This window comes from Rhopalosiphum maidis, chromosome 1, assembly GCF_003676215.2.
Source record: "Rhopalosiphum maidis isolate BTI-1 chromosome 1, ASM367621v3, whole genome shotgun sequence".
NCBI classification, from domain to species: Eukaryota; Metazoa; Arthropoda; class Insecta; order Hemiptera; family Aphididae; genus Rhopalosiphum; species Rhopalosiphum maidis.
This window is the reverse complement of record NC_040877.1, coordinates 74859535-74884794: the sequence shown is the minus strand read 5'-3', so window position 1 is coordinate 74884794 and position 25260 is coordinate 74859535. Positions and strand designations below refer to the sequence as shown.

Sequence of the window (25260 nt, the reverse complement as noted above, 5' to 3'; positions counted from 1 at the left end):
TAATTAAATTTTAAAAGTAATTTAACGGTCCTTGAAAGTAAAAGTTTTTGTATTTTTAACGATGAATATTTTTTCAATTAGAACGAAATCGAAAGAAAAAATATACGCGAATATCATCTAGTATCCGTTTTACAATATAATATAGTGGTATTATAAGTACTCGTATTAACGTTGTTTATAGTTTTCTCAAGAACGTTGGCATATACCTATTAAACGAATTATGAGTAATAATCTATACATCGCTTCGATCGATGGGACGTATCGAACAAAAAAATATTGATGTACATTTAATATTTATCACTAAGTAATAACAATAAAAAAACAACAAACTGCCAAATACGTTTAAAACAATACTACGTAGAAATACGTAGAAATAAAATAATGATAATAAAAAGCGTTTGCTCTGTTTGGAACTTGAAAATAATGATTACACTTATAAAATGTTTGCGAATGACACAAAATAAAATATAGGTTTTCGTGTACGATATATAAATATAGTAAAAATATTATTTATCAATCGTAAGTTATTATACGCGTCCATATCACACCATAGAATATAATATTATTGTTTATGAATTATGTGCGACCGATGGCTTAAAAATAACGCACACCCGTGGTGGGCTGATCGCACGCTACAAGGTTGATTAAGAGCCAGCCATTTAATAGTAAGTAGTAATATATATATGTACGAATGTATGTATATAGGTATACAGTTGTTTAATAGTTTCAGATATCTTATATATACCTGATATATGTATAGTGTATGTAACCAATTTATAATACTAATAAAGATAAAGAGCCTTTCGTTTGACCATTGACCAATATGTCTAAGTCCGAACCTTATAAATTATACATTCATTTAGTTTTCTACGTGTTACTCAAAACGTTAAATGACATTCGTTCGATTATCTCACCTGTTCACGCGATAGGCCATACAATGGTCTAACTTGTATAATATATGATATGTATGTTTAATATTGTATTATAACTTTAAAAATTAAACTAGTCTATACACAGTTAAAAATTAAAATAATTTAATATAAGTGGAGTGCATCCCTTAACAAACTGGTCACCTAAAAGAGAAATCAATAATGTCTGAAAACACTAATATTTGTTGTTGATAATACATTATGTGTAATATTATTGTTCTATTAAGAATTAAATCATTGATACGTTAGCTATAGTATGACTAAGTTTAAAGTCGTAAGAATTAAAATATATATATATTTTTAATAAAAAATAACTGATACTACTTCATAATTTTAACTGCTATACTCCTATCAAACGTTTCACCAAATAACTTTAACTTCATGATGTAAACAATAATTTTGAGTACAAAAAATAATAAATTGTATTACAATATATTACCACATAAGCAAGTAAAAGTATCTCATAAAAATCGTTACTTTAGAATGATGAGATAAGAAATTATAACGTATTTTTGTGAAAAAAAAAATCAAAGGTAGTCATATTTCATATATGATAACATTATTTATTTAACTTTAAGTACCTTAAAATATGATGTATATTATTTATTTTTCTCGCATTCTTTTCTAGAAAAAAATTTATAGTTAAATAAAATAAAAACAATACATGTATCAATGTCTAATTGTAACCTATTAAATTAATATAATATAATATCTAATGTATGAGATAAATAGAAGATATGTATATGATACAGGGATCACTAATTAATATTATTTTAGTAATTCTGGGAACTGGAGGGGAAATGATTGAAATGAAATGTACGTAAATGTGTAAATGTTTATCTGAAAAGGAAGTCAAGGTAAAATTAAAAACTAAAACAAAATTAAAAAGATTAATTTAATTTATCATTAAAAATAATAATTTAAAAAATAAATTTCACGTCTTAAAGCCAAATCTAATTAGTCCAAGTCCGAACTTTTGATGAAATGATGATCCCTGCTTGATATAATATAATATTATAAGAGTGGGCGAATAATATTTTCTTATACATCGTTGAATAAAATTCAACTGTCTTGGAGTGATCAATGTATCATTAGATTTAGTCATGAATAATTAATATAAATTATTATAATATTGTTAATTGTAAGGTGGCAACATTATTTTTAAAAATGTATTCACTTTAATAAGTCTTAAGAAATTATTAGAAAATTAATTGTTTCAGTATAGTTAGCTATAATATAATTTTATTATAACGGCTGTAGTATAGATCTAAATGAATCGAAACAACGGAAGTGTATTGAAATTCGTTTATCAATCGTACACAGTATATAACTGCTGTATACGAATTACGTGAGTTGTGACAAAAAAAAAGTAAATCTAACTTTTTCGTCATTTGTTCGTCGTTTGTTGTAGTCTGACTCGGGTCCCGAGTTTGACGGAATGCGAGCAGCCGGCAGCACACGCCTTGTGCTACTGAATTCGTGACAGCGCCTCCGGACTGTTGTTACTTACTGAATTTTTCGGCAGTCAAGTTTAAGACAATAACGAATAGCGTGATGGTACCTTAAACTCCTCGAAATCTCTTTGACGCGGAACGGTTGTTGTCTCGCAATGACTTTTGCACGCCTTATCAGACTAAAACCACGGTAAATAAGTGTGTGTGTGTGTGTGTGTGGAAGGAAAAATATCGATAGTATTTCGGTTCGCCCGACCTACCCCAACGCCCCTCCGCAGTAATAGATACGAAAATTGTCACGAACGATCCAACATATCACACGTTGATATTGTAGTGTGTATTATACGCGAGCATTCGGCATTCCAATAATAATAAGAGCTGTTCACAATCATCGTTACAGCGTGCAAATTGATAATTAGACGTTCGGACTCGTATATATAATAGTAATAATAATACGACACGGACACGTGCGCATGTGCTCCGCGGGAAGAGCTATTTGGAGGAGAGCCGTAACTTTTTTGGCGCCCGACTGTCGACGGATTCGTTTTTTCGCCGGCGGCACGCGTTTAGTCTGTGCCGCGATTACTCCCGTAAACTCGTCTACCGATCGTCCGCGTGTCCTCTCCGTGCCAATATGCCACCATGTAATATTTTTGATATTCGTCTTACGAACACGGCTCGTCGTCCGTATTTATAGATGGTTTATCGATTTGATTTTTCCGTTCATTTCTATATTTTGCGTGACGCGTAAGACTTTTCGTACGGAATATGCTGTTGTTTAGCGGTTGAAAAGAAAACACGGTCAGTAACGTTAAACTATTTCTAGCAATATAATAATACAAAATATGTAAACTATGGTGTGACATTTTATACATTCTTATTTAATATTTCAGAACAATAATCAATAATAGACTACGGTTTTTTTTTTTTTTATTATTATTATTACTATCATTTTTTATATATTTATATATAATATATACTTACTTGTTTTGATTTGTATGATATACTTTTCTGGCGTATAAAATGTATTTAAAATCTACTATTTGGTATAAAAATCATATATTAGTAAAATGTATATTATTCTATTTTTATTTGAACGTAATAAAAAAAAATAATTATAATTTTCACTATATAAAAGGAAACTTCATTTATAAAAAAGTCTATCTTTTTCAAAAGTAAGCATATAACTAAGATTTGATTTTGACTTTTTTTCCATTACAATAAAAATTTAGGAATTCACGTATAAAAAAAAAAATACTTTAATAAATTTTTACTACGAAAAATTTCACAATATCTTAAAAATACATTATATTATAATTATTATGGCTTATCAAAAATGACTATCATATTATTTCCACGTTTTAAAAGATCGTTTAATGAGTATTTTTAAGCTTATTTTATGAAACTTATGCTTATAATACTCAATTAATTTTATTATTAATTCAATGTTTATATATTTGTGAAAATTAAATAATTAAAAACATGAGATTTTTTTTTCTTATTTATTCATCGCTTAATCTATATTTAATAACCAAATATTTTTTATTTGAAGACATTACATTTAATTTATTTAAAATTAATAAAACTTACAAATTGATAATAAAAAACTTCTTTTTTAGTAGAAACTAATATACATAATACCTACGCCAATTTATAATATAATTTTATATGTAATAATAAAGTAAGTGTTTAATAATTGTCATGAATTGAATCAGAACTGTATTGTTGTTGTGAGTTTGAAAATACTTACATAATATATACAAATTTAAAATGATTTAAGTTATTCAATTATTTTATGTAAAGATAACGAGTTTCATAAATAGTTTTTTGTAAGTGGTACATAATAAAATTATTTCGAACAAAGTCAAATTTATGGTATAATATGTGATAAAAAAATATATATATGTAATTAATATAAGCAATTAACTCAAACACCATAAGTTAGGTGAAAAAGTTTTCTGCTTCTATAGAACACACCAATACGATGACTTATTTTGCTTTAATAAATACAAATACCTATAGTATTTATACTGCTTCTGGCGGGTTATCACATTCGTCTAAAACTTTGAAATATCAAAGTTTCATCTACATTGTTATGTTGTATTATGTGTATAAGTCTCAAGTTTTGTGCTCAACATTGTTAGAGTACTAAAGTATAATATTATAAGAACATGGTTATTAATTTATGTAGCTTTAGGCATTCCATCAATTATTGTTAATCAAGTCGCACGTGTATAATAACACGATTGCATTAATTAAGTATATCTAGATGCTATCATAGGATGAAGTTCGCAGTTTGTACAGTGACAAATGCGTATGTATAAACGTGAAATGAGTGAATACGATTTTTTTTATATAGATTTAACCTAGAATTTATTTTATGATGTTTTCATTTCACTATATTCATATAAACAATTTTGTATATAAGCCTGTATATTAATATATATATATATTCTACATTTCTACACACTAAATATTCGTATCTTAAGTTTTTGAAAGTCACAAGCTATTTTATGTTATTTGGTGATTTGGTATTTCCAAAGAATTTTACTCATTTTAATTATACTAAAATTATTATAAACTTACTATGAATGTATAGTAGGTACCTTAAAATTGGGGTATCAAACATTTAATTAGTTTAACAACAATCATGTATTTTATAGGTTATGTAAAAATTGAAGTTGTGTACTAAAAATTAGCATACTTTTGTTGAAATAATCCAACAAATCGTAAATACTGATACAACTCTAAATTAAAAACTTCCAAAAATGCATAGCTATTAATTAAAACACACATTCTTTACAGTAAAAATAGCGCTGTGGAAATATTTTACAAATATTATGTAGAATATGATACAGAAATCGCAAGACTTAATATAATTTTAGAACGCAATCATACATTTTTGGAAACCAACTATATTTTATTCCATTTTAAATGACTATTTATACGTATATAATGAAATTAAACGAAATCAAATATATTCCGAAGAAACAACACAGTTAAAATAATTTCACTTAATACACTTCTAGACTATATAATTATAAAAGTAATAGTATAACGTTATTATTAATTTGTATAATTAACCACGTATATTTACTGTCAAAGAAAAAATAAAATTGATTGGATTAGATTTTTTTGAAATACAAAATGTGTACAAAACTATAGGTGACCTACTATAGCTTATCTGTAACTGTTTTTTTTTATCGTAGACAAACTAAAACATTTGAAATGATAATACTCTCTTTTATCAACATGACTTCAATGTGAGTACGATGAGATATTTACATACACTGACATCTTTTTTTTTTAATATCATTGACCTCATTACGCGAAATGTGCTTGTACCAAAGTTTTTGAAAATGTGAATAGCTTACCAAAAATGTTTTGCTTTGATTTTACAAATGGGTAAACGAATTTAAATTGTAAATGCAAATAGCTGTTATTCATGTTTTATTTTTTAATATTTATATCAGTACATACATCTACATATGTTTTTATTATTTTCGCATATAGATATATAAGTACGTACCTATCTTTAAAAATATTTCATAAAATTATATCTGTGTGCTTCTGTGAATACATGATAAATCAAACAAAAAATAATATCGTAAATATCAATATTTTTTAAAATTTTATGTTTTACTAATGGTTCAGTGTATGTTTTAAATGATAATATATGTTTTTAGTTTTATTTTATTTTTTAACGTGAAGTATCTACTATAATTTAATCTAAATCTATTTGGAATCGATTTAGATGCGTCCATTGAGACGGTGGGAGTTTTGTTTATCCTCGAGATTTAATAGTAAATCCTTGGAATCCCGCACATTCGGGTACTTTTTTCGTGGTTGTAAATTTCCAAATAGCAGTTGATCGTGCCAAAATGCTTATCTGATTTTATAGAATTGTACGCGACCGACCGTCAGCAAGACAATGTAACTGACAGCGGCGTTCTTCATAAATCGGTTTCAGGAGGTAAGGAAAAAAATCCCAAATCCCAATAGGTACATTCACTAAAATTTATTGGCTGTCAGTGACAATGAAATCGAGATACTGGGTATAAACTGTACAAGTGTTATAAATAGGCACTCCATATAATTTTTGCACGGTTTGCCGCAAAAGCTGATTTGGCACCTGCCTGAGATAATATAATGTTTGCCAAAATAACGTAGACGAGGAAAAAAATCTCACTTTATTTTTTCCAATCCAATAACCTGTTACCTCTACACGTGATTGCAAATTTATTCCTTAACAGTAAATATATTTACACTGTTGCGTGTAGTAATAATTATTAGATCGTCACTTATTGTTGTTCTTGCTAGCAATACGAATATCAGACTCAAAAAACTGTTACAATATACGAGAATAACTACTGCATACTTATAGAAGTAGTCACCGTTTTGTTCAGAATATGAGATCAACGTAGCGTGCAATCGAAATTTTTTTAATTAAGAAGGCGGGGACTGACTGAATAAATACACGCCAACCAGACCTGTAAGGCATGGGCACCTTATAAGTTGTTTTAGTCACATTGATACACTTGCATTATTACTGAAGCATGTCCTGAGAGGGGGTGCAGGAGCTCTCACAGCATTCACCCCATTCAAGTATATAGCATATATACAGCACACCCCACACAGCGCATCCAAAAAAAAAATTAATTATGATACCGAATAGGAAACAATAAGGAATGTGTTAGCCAAAGATAAAATAACCGACACTGTATGATCCGTCGAGTTAAGATGGTAGCTATTATTATGCTGATCAATCTTGTAATTAATATTCATTTTATTATGACATCAATAAATTATAAAAAGTTTCAGATAACCACAATACGATTTGCTGTAGTTTATAGCAACCGTGGTGGCAGTTAGATAGGTTTTAGTGATAAATTGACAAAACAAAAAAAAAACCAATCCTCATCAATTCTTAGAAATCTATGTACAATTAAATATATTAAATATTTATTGATTCAACATAAATCGAATTTTAAATATTGTAAGGTATAGTATTCGTTAAATACAATTGTACCTATAATTAAAGCAATTATACAACGCGTGTATAAATTACGGCCGTGTGTTGGTACATCAGAGAAAATAGTTTTATTTAATCCGAATGAGTTTTTAACTGTTAAACTTACAATTTTGGTGTGCAAAACGATAAAACGTACATTATTATTATTTTAGTGACGCACACATATATTATATAATATTATGTATAGGTACTTTTCGGCAACAAAATATTTCGGCACACCTCGCCCGTGTTAAATTAAGACGCGCATCTGTACCTCTACATGCGTGTGCTGCTAAGTAAATTAATTATTCTGAACACTGGATCTTTTAACGAAACGTCAGATCTTATAGCCAAGTTATGGTATCGTATCGCATTTTTATACGTTGTGTAATACTCAGATGAGTCACGCGTGTAATTTCTGTCTTTTATTTGCATAACTATTATTGTTAATTATACACGAATTGTAATGTTATATACTCTATATTCCTATACACTACACGTTTTATTATACTCATTTGCGTGATTATTTCAGATTTTGAATAATAATATTAAAATGTTTGGTAACACAAACCCACTATTTTATAATTTTATTATGGGGTCGGATGGACTTAATTATTTTATTTTAACCAATGTGACGCGTGTGAAACGGTTGAATTTACAAAAATGTGTACAACTGATATTCCCTCTAGAAGCTTTCGACTTTTTTGACTGGCATTCTCGGTGTTCTTTTAATGGAAGGAAATAGAAAATTTAATTGCAAAGTTTTCCACATGGTTGGAACCCCCTCATACCGCTTCAAAAATTACAGTATAGATATTAGATACAGTATACATTAAATATCAATAAATATTATTTTTAATATACCTTCCTCCTCACACATTTAAAATATTTTATTTTTTAAATTTATAAGTATAATATATTTGAAAATTTGTCTTTATTTTCGAGAAATTACATCAAGATCTGCTTCGAGATCAATAACCATGCATGGATAACTGACATTGATAAACTATTCTAAAAAACAGACGTCATTATGTTTTTGTTATAGTAATAGTAAACATATATTTATGACCACATAAACACAGAGTATCTATGGCTGTTCTAAGAAATGTATGAGTTGATTTTAGTTTTTCTTTCCATATTATTAGTTTGGCAATAGCAGGTAGAATTCCAGCTTATTAATCAAGTTACGATTTATTAAGTTTTACATGTGGTTTATCAAAAATTATTTATTAATTATCACAAAATACATAAAATCATTATAATATTTTGTCACTTACAATAATTACATGAAAACTTCTCAAAGTTAAAAAGTACTTATCATTTGAAATTATAAAAAATGTCATTGGAGGGGAACGATCTATCCTCCAGTACCTCTCTCCCGTGAGAACGTTATAGAGTCTATATAATATAGACTCTATTATATAGCTAAGGCGTAGGTATAATCAAACATACACATCACGTTGTTTTATTTTGTAAAAAATTATAATGATTTTAATATTATACAGTATTATGCGATACCAAATTAGTTATGAAAAATAAGTTGGGATTTTATCTCTATTTTAAATGATACCACATACCTACAAATCATAGACAAGTTTATAACTATAATTGCCTCAATTATCAATGTATATTTATAATTTATTACGTATATGTAAATAAACTTCGATAAATTATGTTTTTCATTCCTGTCGTATTCAAACAACGAATACATCCAAAGCGTTTTACTACTGTTTATAGTCTATTAAATGACTCCAACGCTTATCCTTGCATATTCCTTTGATCCTGCAAACAGATTTTGTTTTAATATTGATGAAGAAATGTCTTGGAATACTAGTGATTTAATTTTCTCGTTTTAGTTTTGGATCCGTGTAATTATTTATTTATAAACCGGTAAGTATCTAAATACATTTACAAAGATCCCGCAAACTTCGCGAATCTGAATATTCATTGGTACAATAATATCTAAAGGAAGTAATAATTTTTAACGAGCTTCATTAACTATAAAGATATACAAAAATACCGCGTTTAGGTACGCAGACAGTGCACCATATATATTTATATATTATTATATACTATCGTGGTTATAAATTAATAACTTTTTAAGCAATTGATGGCTTTTTTTTCATACCACACCACTCAAAATCAAAACATGTCATTTGTTTTTTTTTTAGTTTTAAAAAATGGTTTGGTCAAAATGCGTGTAATAGCGTACGGTTGTTTAGACACTACTGGGTTTGAAATGACTTTGGTTAAAAAAATATACGAGATGAATTTACGCATACTATAACGGAAACCAAACAAGGTTTGTCATCGATATTTTTTTGATTTTTTTTTCCACATTAAACTCGAATCATGTTTAGGGAAAACATTTTGTTTCGTTTAATCATATATACATCAAGAATACCCGAAATTGAAGCGTGTATCGGAGGGTTTGAAAATAAAGTTTTTCCCACGCGTTTATAAAATATAATATACGAATACGCATTTGTATAATTGTATATTTGGAGTATCCCACGAGGATTCGCCGATTCAAAGTCCTGCGGTTATGGCATTTATATTTTTGGTACACTTGGGAGCTCTCACCCAGTACTTTGAAGTGAGTAAATATTCGAAAAACATTCAACGCAAAACACACGAAAGGTGTCATTCCGAGATTTTCAATCACAGTGATTTCAATAAAAATTAACAACTATAATAAAACTGCTTATAATATAGAGAAAGAGATAATCGTTTCTATTATTTCATGTTTATTTAATAACCCATATTTTGTTATTCCTAAATTTGGATAAAATTATTTTTTGCTGTTTAACTTAGGAAATATATATTAATTGAAATTATCTCGTTTAAAAACTTACATGTCTAATAAAATATATATACAATCAATTCTTGTATGAACTTACTGTTCCCCAATTATTGATGTATTGTTGTTATTTAATTATATCATGTTATTCAGTCGTTTAAATAAGTATGAAACGCAAATAATTATTTATAATTGCATATAACTTTAATGAAAATACTTCTATAATACAGAGAAACCTTTCTTTAACTCTATAGTTACCTACATAATATTATAATACCTATCCACCGTATTTGAACTTAATACTTAGGTACTACACGTACATTATAGCCGTCGTTAATAAATGGGAAAACTTAAACTATATAGATAGCTCGTTTCAATATAAATGGCAAAAACATATTATATAGATTATTAAATATACGTCTTATATTTACGTCATAAAATATAAGACGCATTTATCATATATATTTTTACTTTAAATTTTTTCCTCACAATATAGATGTTTTTAACATTATAATGTTACAAAGTACAGTGAAATACGTACAATACCTATGTATCTACTTGTAAAATAAAGTTTCACCTTTTGATATATTTCTGTTTATTTACATACTTCATTGAACGATTTATTATCTCTCATTTTTGCAAAATATCTATCGCTTATTTTTAAAAAATTAAATCGTTTTAAGAGTAGCGCAAATATAAATTATAATAAGTAATAATGTCTTAGAACCAATGGTTTCTAATGGATAATATGATTATAGTTCAAACGACAATTGTATTATTTCTAAATGAATAATTTCAAAAAATCTTAAAAGCCGGATGATTGAGTCATAACTAGCTATTTGGATTTTTTTCAAAAGACGCCACATAGAATGAACAATAATTTAAAACTTACAGTTCATTGCAAAATATTGTGTGTTTTTTAGCCTATAATAAAAAATAAGAGACTTTAAGTCTTCTTTAGTTAAATGTTGAAATGTTCTTCTTTTTAAATGTTTAGTATCCAATAATCCATCATAAAAATAATTAGAGTTTAATCTAAAATCCCTCTATCTATTTAATTAATGAGTAAGTTGTATTTAAAACTGAAAACCTTATTCGTTTGATGCTATATATTTCGATCATTTATAACTCAACAACTTCAATATGTTTAAGTACGTCAATCAAATCATTGGATGTATGATTTCATTTGAAACGTGTAAGATAGCTTACAGAATAAAAAATCGATGAAACATATAATTTGCCTATACAAATATATACAGACAAAAATTTACAATAATATAACCTTTTTTATACTATAAAAAAATTTCCTTATGATACTTTTTAGCAACTTGTAAACTGGAGCCTGATAAACGTCAATATTTTTCTATTTTGATTGATCGAACCATATATTTTAAGAAAATGTCAGATTAAGTTTGGTTTATTTTTATTTTTATTTTTTTGAAATAAAACTGTTTAAAGATGACTGGGTCAAGGACGACATTTAACGTTCAATCCATCATGGACCGGACCTGTGGCATGTTTGAGTTTAGAAACAATTCTTCAGATTCTCTTAATACGATAAAGTTGTTTTACGTAAAAAAAAGGACAAGTGTCACTTTCAAAAAACATATTCAAACATTTCAATTTGGAAATAATTTGATGGCTATAATAATAGATGTACAGAAAGTTTGGAAGACAACAAGTCAGTGTCATATTTAGGATTTTCTCATAGGACTGTGGCGAAATATGAAACTACTATACATACATAAAAAAAGCACATGTTATAAGTTTTGAATGTTAAAGTTCAAAACATGAATACCAAAATAAAATTCAACATAAATAATATTATACAAATAGAGGTCATATTCAAACGTTTAAATCCCAATAGTTACAGACATGAACAATATGCTTTTTACAAGTACGTATTAATAGTGTCATACATAAAATTTTATAAAATAAATGTAATATCTATACTAAATAAATATCGCAATAATTTGTTTAATAGAATACATTATTATGAAATATTAATTTTTTGACAGTGTAATTTGTTGAACATTTGTGTAATATCAATATCACAGTTTCCATCTGTCACACTGAGTATGCTCTTGTAACTATCAAAATCATTATTTTTTGTTATATTAATTTAGAATTTATTTTAATGATATACATTTAAAAAAAACATAACATTAAAAAATCATTATCATACAAAGTAAACAAAATTATATATTACGAAAAATAAGAAATCAATGACGTGAAAATGATAAATATTTTATTTTATGAGTATTGAACTCATTCTCTTAGGTAAGATTTTTAATTTTATAATAAGACAAAAATTGTGTTAAACATTAAATGATTTAATATAAATGTATTCAAGTGTTGTACCTACATGCCATAAAAACATATAATTCTAAAAAATTATAATCATCTTTATCACAATGTACATAGTTGACTCTATTGCAATAGCTTTGTTTTTAATGATCAATTGACAGCGATAAAAATAAACTGAATGTTATTATGTTAGGGTAACATTACATCAATTTTTTGTGACAGCTGTTGATGTGAAGGTTTATGAAATATATTATAAGAAAGAATGAAAGAATAATACAATATCAAACAGTACTATTCTATAGTTCTGTAAGGTTAAATTAACTTAAATTTATCACAATATTTAATCAAGAAATACAAAATTAAGAAATCTAATTATTTCCAAAAGTGTGTAATTATATACTATTTAAAAAAAGTCTCAAAGCGTATTTATGTATACGGATATAACTATAAGACTCATTATTTTAGCGTTAATGAAAAACAAAAATTGTACTCTACGGTAACTACAACACTGCATTTGAACAGGATTAATGTGTAAATATTTATGGGTGTAGTGGTTCAAGTGAGTTTTAATGTGGACATTCTATATAAGTAATTGAAAGCAATGAATTATTATTGTGTTTGAAAAAGTAAACTAAATCGACCAAGACTCATTTAATATTGAATAAATCAAATTTTGTTTTTGAAACTTTCTGAAATCATCAAAACAAACGTTAAAACTTTTCAGTGAAAAAATATGTTTAAATCAATTAAAACAATAACATTATTATTCGTTTTGAAAAATAAAACGGGCAATTTATAATAATTATAAAGTCGGTTTTTATAAATAGTTGTTCATCATAGTATCGGTATTATATTCACAAGTAAATGAATATACAAATGACAATTTTAAATGTTATATTAAACTCGATTGGAAAGTTAAATAAAACTTTATTTTATACATAAATCACAAATATATTAAAAATATAAAAACCACACGATTATTTAAATATGAATGCAATTGTATTTTATGAATGGTGATAAGCTTGTGAAATTTGAAAAGTGTATTTTAATGTTTATATGAAGGTTTTAATATCTTAAAATATTTTTAGTGATTTAAAGTACCCAATATTTTCATTCGGTATGCTTTATTTTCGTTCAACTCCAGTTTAAAAAAACTTTTGATGTTTATATTATTAAAATATTTATTATTTAAATTTTACAAATTTGTACAAACAATGAATTATAAATTAAGAATCTACCAATTGTTTTTAATTTGTATTCCTTAAATTTTATTGCAATGTCTGTTTTTATAATGGAATGTTTTAATTTATATTTATATAAAACTTGAATTCTAAATAAAAATAGATCCAATCGTATAATTTTACATTAATTAATAAAGGTACTTCTTAATATTTTTGTTATAATAATGGTTTATTCAGTAAAAATTATTTAAATTTTATATTTATAGATTCAAATATTTTACAATTATATATAAAAAAAAAAAAAAATAGGGTTCGGCTAATTGGTACTTAATAACATAGATCAATAAAAAAAATAATCAATATTTTTTTTCCAGATTGATATTATCTACAAAATAAAACGCATTAATAAATGTTATTTAATTATTATAATTTTTATTATTTTCACGGCAGTTTGCTTCCATTTAATACAATTTTACTTGTAGACAACATTGCTATAAAGATCTTAATTTTTCTATAGAAAATTTTATTTAGAAAACAGTCTGGTCTGTCGGTCTATATATATTTAATGATATATTTTATAATTAATAATATGGTAGATTGAATTATTTTTTACCAAAAACATTACATTTTAAATTATCATTGTATATAAAAAATAAAATAATACACGATAAGTATATTTATTAACTTTCAAGAATCTATGAATAATATTCATTTAAATGAAAATATTATAAATCATAGTATGAATGTAGGTCACAGTATGAAATCTATATTAAGATATATTTCAAATATCCATAGTAATTTACTTTAAGTTACATCATAAAACAAAATCGACTTTGCGCAAACTGGTTAACAATAAAAATTGCTGTTTTTTATTATTTTTACTAATTGTTTTGATAAATGCTAGACATTTTTACTGTTAATCCATCAAAGCGCCAACTAGATCAATATTCTATCAGAAATCACTATGTTAAATCCTGTCTAATAAAAAAATGTCACGAACATAAAAAAAAAATAGATCATTTTAGTATCGATAGATTCATCGCTACCCTTAGCATATATAAATAATGGTTATAAAAGTTGCAGGTATCTAATATGTTAAAACCTGCTAAGACATTCTCACAACTCATTTTTTTTATATACCTACGTTTTTGGTTTTATTTTTAGTCTCCAAAACAAAAATCTACCCGAATTCGAAAAAAAAAAATTGAAACAATTGAAGACGTTAATAATTCACAATTTAAAATGACTTTTATTTTATGACATTTCTCTTTACGTATTCAACTTTTATATACATATAATATACACATAATATATTTATTTTCTTTCCCTTGTCACGCCATTTATTCAGTGAATTTTCGTTTTAACCATTTTAGAGATTGCAAAAGTAACTTTCACACTACTCAAGTACAGACATTTGGTATATATTATATACACGGGATGACGGTACTTGAATAAACTACAAATACAATTACTTGTTAAAATATTGCATTATTTCTAAAGGATTTACTTAATATACATTTACTCTAATATTAACTATTTTCATTTGAACATGTTATTTATTACATTTTAGTTTTTTTTTTTTTTTGGTGTTTAAAATAATAATAACTCCGAACTAGTTTCAAAATCTATTTTATATCTATTCTAAGCGTATTTATTAATTATATATCAAATTAATATTATATCGGAGGATTGTATAGTATTATTTAAGATTATTTTTGCATCTTTAAAATAATTTATATCTACTAAACTAAATTTTTATGCTTAAACATATTTTAAAAACTAATAATTTTTATATTTAAAATGTATAATTTTTCGTTTTAATAAATGTACAATTTATTTTAATATGTAGGTATGTAACTAGAAAATTTTAAATAATATTTATAAGACGTTCAAATATTACAATACAGATATCATAATATTAATATAATATAAGTAAATATTTGTATAACCATAAAACATTTAAAACAAATAACTTAATATGATGTCTTGTCGTATATAGTTTTTAACCACAGGAACAGTAAATTGTACTTATTGTTTGATATCCGTTTGATTTAAAACAATTTTTTATAAGATCATTATGTCAAAATGTATTGAACTTACTTTGACTATATATATATATATATATATTAATATTAGATTTTGTTTAATTTTTGTTTGAGTAGATTTGAATATTACCCGTGTTAACAGGATATTTTACTATGTTTTCTCCATTAAAAACTTTTTATATTTTTATATTTTTGGAATTTAGGTTCATAAAAAAAAAAATACATCAGAATTGTTATTTAAAATGTATAATACACATATCATACGTACGTGGTACGTATATATTATATTCGTACAACAAAATTGTTTTTACGCAATACATAATATCATGGTACCTTGGTACCTACTTAAATAAGTAAATATATGTGTTAATTTAATATATATGTAATTTTATAACGATAATAACGTCACGCAGTGTTTGCACCTGACTATCGAATTGATTATATTATTATCAAATCTTACCGTGGAAAACATCAAAACATAATATGCCTTGTGTAAATACGCGACGCGGCCTATATTGTGGCCGTTCCAGCCACTGATCCCTCGACGACGTTATGTTACAGAAATAATAGAGAAGAACGAAAGATATAAAATAATACATATCATAAATACCATTGAAATTCCGTTTGTGTACCTGCGAGAAAAGAGATTCACAATTATTAAGAACAATGAATAATTATATTAATGTGTTACACATACTTGTTCGTGACTAGAAGCAAGCTGGCTATTGTCGTGATAATAATACGCTCGTATAATAATATTAAATTATGCAATGTAGCATAAGTTTTACATACATTGTCAAGTATATTAATAACAATGTATTTGTTTTGATAAAATTCAAGCGATATACTTTTATGACTTGTTTCATACAAGTAAATCGCTAAAATGTAATTTTAAATTAATATTTATAAACGCTAAACATATTTAATATAATTAAATAGTTATAGTTTAAGATCCATTTATACACGTTTTTATACTCTAAAAATTGTTTTTTATTGTCATTATTTGATAGACTTATTTTATTCTGAACGTAAATGCGGGTTGATGGTTTTATTTTAGACCATCATGCGCGTAGGTAGTTATACTTTAGCTATAATTATACCGTTGCAGTTTACACAGTCGCACAACATTTAACAGAATTAACAACACAACACTTGAGTATCAATATACTCCCTTTATTTGCCGTTAATTATTAATTAGCATATCGAAATATTTTAAACTTAATGGTTTACAATTTACAATATATGCCCTGTAAAATAATTTACAAAATTAAAATAAGGAAATTGCTTACATAAGTATATATGTAAAACGATAGTATTTGGTATAATCAATAAATAATATAACCGTTACTTACTTTGAAGAATTAATTAAAACAGTATTGGTTATAAATTTATAATATTATAACGATTACGGGTTAATTAATACATACGATTACTGAAAAGTATAGGTACATAATATTATTTTAAATTAACATATTCACTTAACGTACAAATTATTGGACTTAATAGACCTCTTAACGTTTACTCGTATATTTAATTTAATATTTATATTTGAACGGCTAGTTTAACTGGGTAACTGTTTTTAAATTCTGCAATTTTTGAGTTGTACTATAATAATATATATATCCTATTTTTTTTTTTAATAAAAAAAAAGATCTTAAGTCAATATTTATAAACATTATGCCCAATAGTTATAGACTGAATATCTTTTGCTTTTATAAATATTATTGAAATAACATTAGAGAATAATAATTACGTAACAATTTTTTTTTGTTATTTACAATCTTTTACAATTAAAAGGTATATTAATTACACATTTTAATTAAGAAAAGAATTAATATAATCGTAATGTGCGTTAAAATTTTACAGTTTATATTTTTCTAATAGATTTTTCTTTATATTTATTGTCTAAAATAATTACATTAATATTTTTTAACAACGGTATGTATACATATATAAATTCTTAAACAAACAAAAGAAACATTATTGGAAAATTTAATAATTATATACCTTTTTAAATACATATTTTACTAACATGAGCATAGATTTAAACAAGATGTGAAAAAGTTTTCAAAAATGTACATAATTATCAATAAACTCTTCAATACAATTTATATATCAATTTATAAAAATAAGTAGAGAAAGGATCACATTTCTTACATATTTCTATTAAAATCATATACGATGAATTATAATAAATTTGTATGTATTGAAAGTGAGCATAATATGCTTATATATATTTAATACCTATACATATTTAAATATCTTAAATCGTTATTGTCAACATGAAATGGAATCTTTAATGAATAATGTTGTATATAATATTATGATCACAAATTATAAATATCTACATAGATATTCATACTTTTATCATTCATATAGATTTCTATACATTTTTGTAGGTATGTGTATATCGCAGACATATAAACAAAATATATATCTACCGTCTGTGACTTACATACAAATAAAAATATGATATATGTATATATATATATATATAAATATATACTTGTAATTATTTTAATGTTTACAGAAAAAGTCATAGTTCCATATTTTTCTGAAAAAAAGATTTTTTTTTTTAAACCAAAGCAATAATATACACAAAATTAAATAATAAATTAATATATTATTTATTCAATAATAAATTCAAAAAATATAATTGATAATGCATTATTTTTAAACTAGTTAAATTATTATGTATTGACATTAGAATATCAAATCGTTTAAATAAAAACAAAGCGGTTGTTTGCTCTACAAATGTATGAAAGAAAATTTCAAGTTTTGAAAATAATACGCAATGTACCTAACATTATACCTAGTTTTATTTTAATATAATAAATAGATAATATCATAATTTAGTTAACTATGACGAAAGATAAACTTAAATGAACATAATAATAATCAGCGTTCTATCAAAATAGTACGAGAATCTTATTTAAACAAGTCTTATGCTCATATACCCCAAATCAAGTGAAACATAATAGTTATTTTGTTTGAGAAACATAATATATGATGAGGTTATTCGGAAATTGTCTGATATAAAAGGATAATGTATGCACGTAGTAATGGTCAGTAAGAGTTTTGGTACTAACGATGTTTACAACAGAATTCATGATTGCAGTAACATGCATTTGTTGAAATGAGAATAACTATTATGTGTACTCGTATTTTCGGGATTTTGTTCAGATAAAATATGTAATATATTCACTACAGTCTACAAGTATCTACTCAATTAAAAAACTTATAGTTTAATTTAAATTTTTAATAACATCTACTTAATACTTATTTATTTTTATTTGGACTGAATTGAAACTGTCAGAAAAATATTTATAGTGTAACAAAGAGTATATTATGTTTATGCTTTTTAAGTCATGATTTATACATGAAAAATCGTATTTAAGATTAATTTAGCTAGATCCCAAATTAACAATTGTTTAGCCATTCAAATACTTGTAAAAAATATTCAATTCAAATATTTTTATTAAATTTATTTAATACATATATTGAAATATTTGAAAAGGCTGAGTAAATAATGCTATAATATTCATTATTAAAACTTAGAAGAAATATCAAACTTTGAACGAGAATATTTTTATTGCCTTTATACAATTACAATATATAATACATATTTTTTGAGTTAAGTTCTTCAATTATTCTTATTTAATCTTATTTGAATTCAAATAAAATAATAATTATATTATATTTTCAATAAAACGAGATTTCTCTCAAAAACTTAACTTAAACGACAGAAAAACACCGAACTTGATAATAATAATATTATAGCTGCAGATATTAACACAGCATATCACATTAGTCATAAATCATTTACTAACAAGTGATAAAAATTTCTAAATTCTATAATTCTATTGCTTATCATTTTATTTGTAACTTAATAATGTGACATGAGCATAATATGGTAATTAGTCAACAGTAATCCAAAAAGATTTCAGTTGTTTGATGAAACAAGGGATGGGAGTACCTGTAGATGCTTTTATGAATTGATTTGTATACTCGGATGTTGCTCTTATGTAAAACATACAATAAACCACAACATGGCTACAGTTTGTAGTGTTTGTACCTAAAAAAAAAAAATAGAAATCTTGAGCGAAGGTTCGACGGCAGCCAGGTAATTTACCAAACATATAAACATATATAATACGGGTACTACAAAATCATGGGAATTGAGCAGTATTATCCGTTTTGCATCAATCAACGTCAGTGCAAAGTTTTTTTTCTGCTTTTATTTATTTCGTTATAAATGGAAGGACCGATCAGATAATATATAATAGTTTTTGTCAGACGAACGAATCCATTGATATCGAAATTTTAAAGTATTATATTTCATTTTCATATATCGACAATTCTCCTTAGACCAGCAGCTGCTTTTATATGATGGTAAGGCATCGTACACGTGTCGTGACAATGGTTTATGTAAATCGATTACCTTCCCCCCATCATGCACATAATATCTCAACACGACCCACTTATCCTGCAATATACAAGCATAATACTCATGAAGTCATGAGCATATCTACTATGTTTAATTAATCTCGCTGGATATATTATTACGTTCGACGTCCCCCCCCAGAACGAAATTGGCATTTTTATCTTTGGTCAAAAAAATTCAATTAATTACAAAAAATATTATTCCTAGGGTTTTTGTGTTTATAATAGTTTGATAACAATGTATTTAGTAGCTAGAAAAATTAATTAATCACATTAAGAGAGCACATATTTTATCGTGTCTAAAATCGAAATTGTAACAACTACTGATCATATGAACTTAGTCAATAATGTTCCACTACATTTACATTGTCCTTATGCAGTTATCACATAACAACACAACATCGTAGTATTATCATTTTGTGAGAACGAATATTTTTTTTTACTAAAAGTAGGTAATATATTTTATATTTTGGGATCGTTCCAATATTTTATAGTTTACTGCAAAAATATAACCAACGTCTACAGTTTAAACATCTGAACTTAGATGTGAAACTAGTAGGTAGATGACCAACTAATACTTGGTATATTTACTGTATTCACACTAATTATTTTATACGTATATAATTTGTTTCATCCAAATAAGTAACACAAAGTCGCAACACATTTCAGCCAAAAGTCTATATAATATATTGAAATGGGTTTTTTGTTTTAAAGTTCATGGATAATAAAATTCATCTTATGGGTCAATTAAAAAAAAAAGTTTTCTTTCGATGTACACATTCTCAATAAAACTAATATTTTTTAAAATAATAACACATATTATAATTGCCAAATTCAAAAATCCTTATTTTTCTTGTAACTTTGGTACGTAAACTTTTTTTACCTTCAAAATTGACTAATTTACATTAACTTAAAGTTAAAATAAATATGATTTTATTTTAATTTTAACCACACTAAAGAACACAGTAAATTCAATTTTCTATCAAAATCCACACTCAAGGTTAAAAATTGTAGTATTTGCATATTGGAACTTGGAAGATAATTTATTTTAAAATTGATCTAAAAATTGTATTTGAGTATTCTCTTTCTAGCTCATTAATTTCCATTTTAATTTTTGGCCATTTGGGTAAAATATATTACTTTTTAAATAAAATATATTTTGTTTATATATTCAAAAGATAATTACAAGATTATTTAAAACATAAATATCTAATAATTGTTTTTTTTGTCTATTTTAGTTGTCAAAGCGACTTGAAATAATTTCAAGACTATTTAGGAAGCTGTAATGGTATTCAAATAATTTAATAACCATACGATTAAATTCTACGCATATTGATATTGTGTAAGTTTTATAATTATATTAATGTTTTATAATACCAATAGTAAAAGCACTTAGTTATTTTAAGACTAATTAGAGAAATATAATTTATTGTTAAGGGATGAACATTTAAAAAAAAACTTAGTAGATGATGAATTAGTATGTCAACATAAACAAGCGAAATTATGGCATCACAATCCTATATACCCTCTCCCAATTCAACCACTTTACTGTGATCTTTACATTTGCCTGACAGCATCCACACTTATCTTCAACCCAAACTATTTTTCTTTTAACTTTCTTTTTCACGCGCTCAAACCACCTCGCTTAATATATTCTGTACATTCCATCACAGCAAAAATAATCTCGCTTAGATGTATTTATGGTTTCTTATATTTAGCTCTATATCTAATCTTATTATATATATTCTATAAAAATAATTTCAAACTACATTAATTTTTCCATTCAATCAATTTATACACATATATTTTTTTAACACACATACTCAGTTTTTAAATGTAATACATACAGAAACATAGTAAATGGTAGTAGAAGAATTTAAATATTTTACAATCTATATCTATAAAGCAATATATCCATATTATTTTTCTATTTGATAATCATTACAGAAAAAATGACTTATAAGTTTTTCTTACAATAATGTACGAGTCAAAACATTGATATATTTCACTTTTTAACACTATAATTTTAAAATGTTTAATTTTTACGTATTAGATATTCTTTCACTCAAAATTAGTCGCTTCGTTTTAAAACAAAAATTGTTCCGGTTTTTTTATTTATTGTTTTGCTTTCATACAAAAATATATAGATAGATTTGTTTTATTTATAAATAAAAAATATATTATATATCGTATATTATTTCTATGTTAGTCTGCTATATGACATGTAGACATGTACGATCTAGCATTGGTTTTGATAGAACGTATATTAAATTAATCAAATAACTCATTACTGTAACTGTATTGAATATGAATTCATTAACACACAACTCTAAGTAAAGGAGATAAGTTAGTATCTATTTTTAAACATATTTTTATATCATCATTAATATTTTCCAAATTATAATTTCAATACGTGAAACTAATTTTAGGCTAAAATATGGCAAATAACTTGAGCTAATATATCCGCTTACCATAGCATAGTGTAAATAATTTAAATTATAAAGTTATAAGTAATGATTAAAAGATTCAAGTCACTACGATTAATGTTTTTTTATGCAATAAACAAAATAAAATTGAAATTATAAACAGTATAATAAGATAATATCAACTATGTATTTTAAATATTTTTTAATTGTTGTAAAAAAACTAAAAATGTAAAAAATTCTAAGTATATATAAATATATATAAAATAAATTTTATAATGTTTAAAGAATGCTTAAATAAATATAAAGTGCAATTTTGAAGTCTATGGTTGTTCCTTACTAAATTAATTCGAAATCGATTTTATTTAAAACTAGTGTTGCGTAAATATTCCTGATACTTTTTCGTATTATTAAGAAAATTGCTTATTATTTACTTCCTAAGTGATCCTAATTAAATAAAGTTTTCTATTTAAAAACACCGTCAATATAGTGGGTCAAATATTTTGTTGACAAAAATGCTTTCTGAAAATTGTTTTGATTCGTATAATTACTAATTTATTCTAATCTATTATTTATTGGAATATTAATATTAAAATTTAATCGATTTCACAAGTCTGCAGGGTTCGATTAAATAAGACAAATATACATATATTTAAATTTGCGTATAACACAAACCACAGTTTCCAGTTTTTATATTAGGCATATCTGTACATGATATTTATAAAACGATTAAATAAGAGACGTTTATTTTATACTAATATTATTTAATACGAATGTGATATTTAATGTAAAAACTGTGTTTTTAATTTAATAAAGACTTTGTTATTTTTCATAATATGTAAAATTGTTAATGTATGCTTGGTAAGTCCGAAAGAACCACGCCCGAGTAAATTAACCATTCATATTTTTATTGGTTACTCTAGAAATTGGAATTCAGTCATATAACACTTTATCGTTTCAGTAGACGAAATAATTAGTGTGTGTGTGTGATACAAATTAATACATAATTAAACTTGTCATTTAGTTTTTACGGTGAAATAAAACCATAGTGATTCTAAAATATAGCAATATAATATATTAAACCATATATACCTGATAACCTCCAAAACTTAACGTTTTTATAATATGCTGATCAATAAGTTAACAACTTTTTTAAATATAATAATAATGACGTATGTAATATAATTTAAAGTAATAATGTCTGTATACATTTTTTTCATATAAGAAGTAATCAAAATAATATTTAGTTTGAAATTGGATTTTATTTTCAATTTCAAATCTATCAAGTACCAAGCATAGTACACATATGTACATAATTATTTTTATTCCTATATAAAATCCTTAAAATAAGTTATTATTCACATTATTTGTACTTCACACAAATATTTCATTGTAGACACAAAATGTGTTTTACTTGTTTGCATATAATAACTACAATCAGAGTTGATAATTAAATAAAAATAAGTACCTATATAAATAATATTATGTTTGAAAACAATATTTGTATACATCAACTTTGAAAATAGATTTTAGCCTAAATTAATAATATAAAAAGTATTATGATATGCCTAATTAATAAATACGTATACAAATTGCATTTAAAATATTGAGAATAATTTTAATTTATAAGCCTCAATTCTTTACTATTGTTATTAAACGAACATACTGTTTATAGAGTATTTTAAAATAGAGCGATAAATATATTGATTATAGCTTTAATCATTTTTTTTTTTATCTCTATCAACTTTTGAGACAGTAAAATGATTCAATCTTCTACTATTTAAGTGTGATCTCTGATAGTAAATTAGCATTTGAAATTCAAATTTTTATAACATTTTGTTTAAATCTCAAAAAGTGTTGAAATTTGTGGTTAACTTTTTGTGAAATTTTTAATTTAAATATCTAAGATTACACAATTTAAATATTTATAAGTGGAATAAGAACAAAATTAACATGAAGTCGCACATATTTTTATGAGCATGTTAAGTTTAAATGCTTACGACGTTTAATATTCATACATATAATAAAGATTTATATTAAATATAAATAAGAAATGTATATATATATTAAACGTAATAACTGAAACGTTTCACTATTACTTTAATAGTTTAACTATCTTTTTCTATCCATAGTGCAATTTTCAAAATATCCTTATTGGTTTTAACATGTTATGTTACACGTTCAAAGTTCCTAAGTTTTATTCTGAAAATACCAATAAAATCTTAGTACTCAGTAAAAATTTTTGAAAATTTAATACAACATTTTTCATAACTTGTATCTATGCACTTATAGAAATTAAAATATACATAAAATAAAAATTGAATTTTTTTTACATATTTTAGGTTAAAATTTTGACGAAATTGAATAATTTTCCTCAAATTATCTTGTCCTTATATATTGTATTTAAAAAATATTAATCGTAATGAGTTGAAAGGTTCAATATTATGTAATATATTATTTTTTTACACATTTGAATTTTCAATATTTATTTAGTTTGATATTATAAACTATTTATATCTCCTTTTTTACCAATTCATACCGTTGTTTTAATACAATTTAATAACATTAATAAATGAATTGTAATGTAATTATTAATAGAACATAAACTACGTATTTAAGAAAAATTGTTCAGAATATCATATAAATTATAAAAAAATAATTACTTAC

General features: G+C 24.7%; 1 protein-coding gene across 3 annotated transcripts in view; it reads left to right on the top strand.

The window, feature by feature from the left end:
- Window positions 1–2968: 2968 nt before the first annotated feature.
- The window catches only part of LOC113560910 (neuropeptides capa receptor-like), a 106897-nt gene continuing 84605 nt past the window's right edge, over window positions 2969–25260 (top strand). For 2 of the 3 annotated variants that reach the window (XM_026967036.1, XM_026967035.1), the window contains exon 1: window positions 2969–3184. The gene's annotated coding sequence lies outside the window, so the exon portion shown is untranslated. Of the gene's footprint in view, window positions 3185–21408; window positions 21513–25260 lie in introns of all 3 variants that reach the window. The other variant, XM_026967034.1, reaches the window with a different exon arrangement.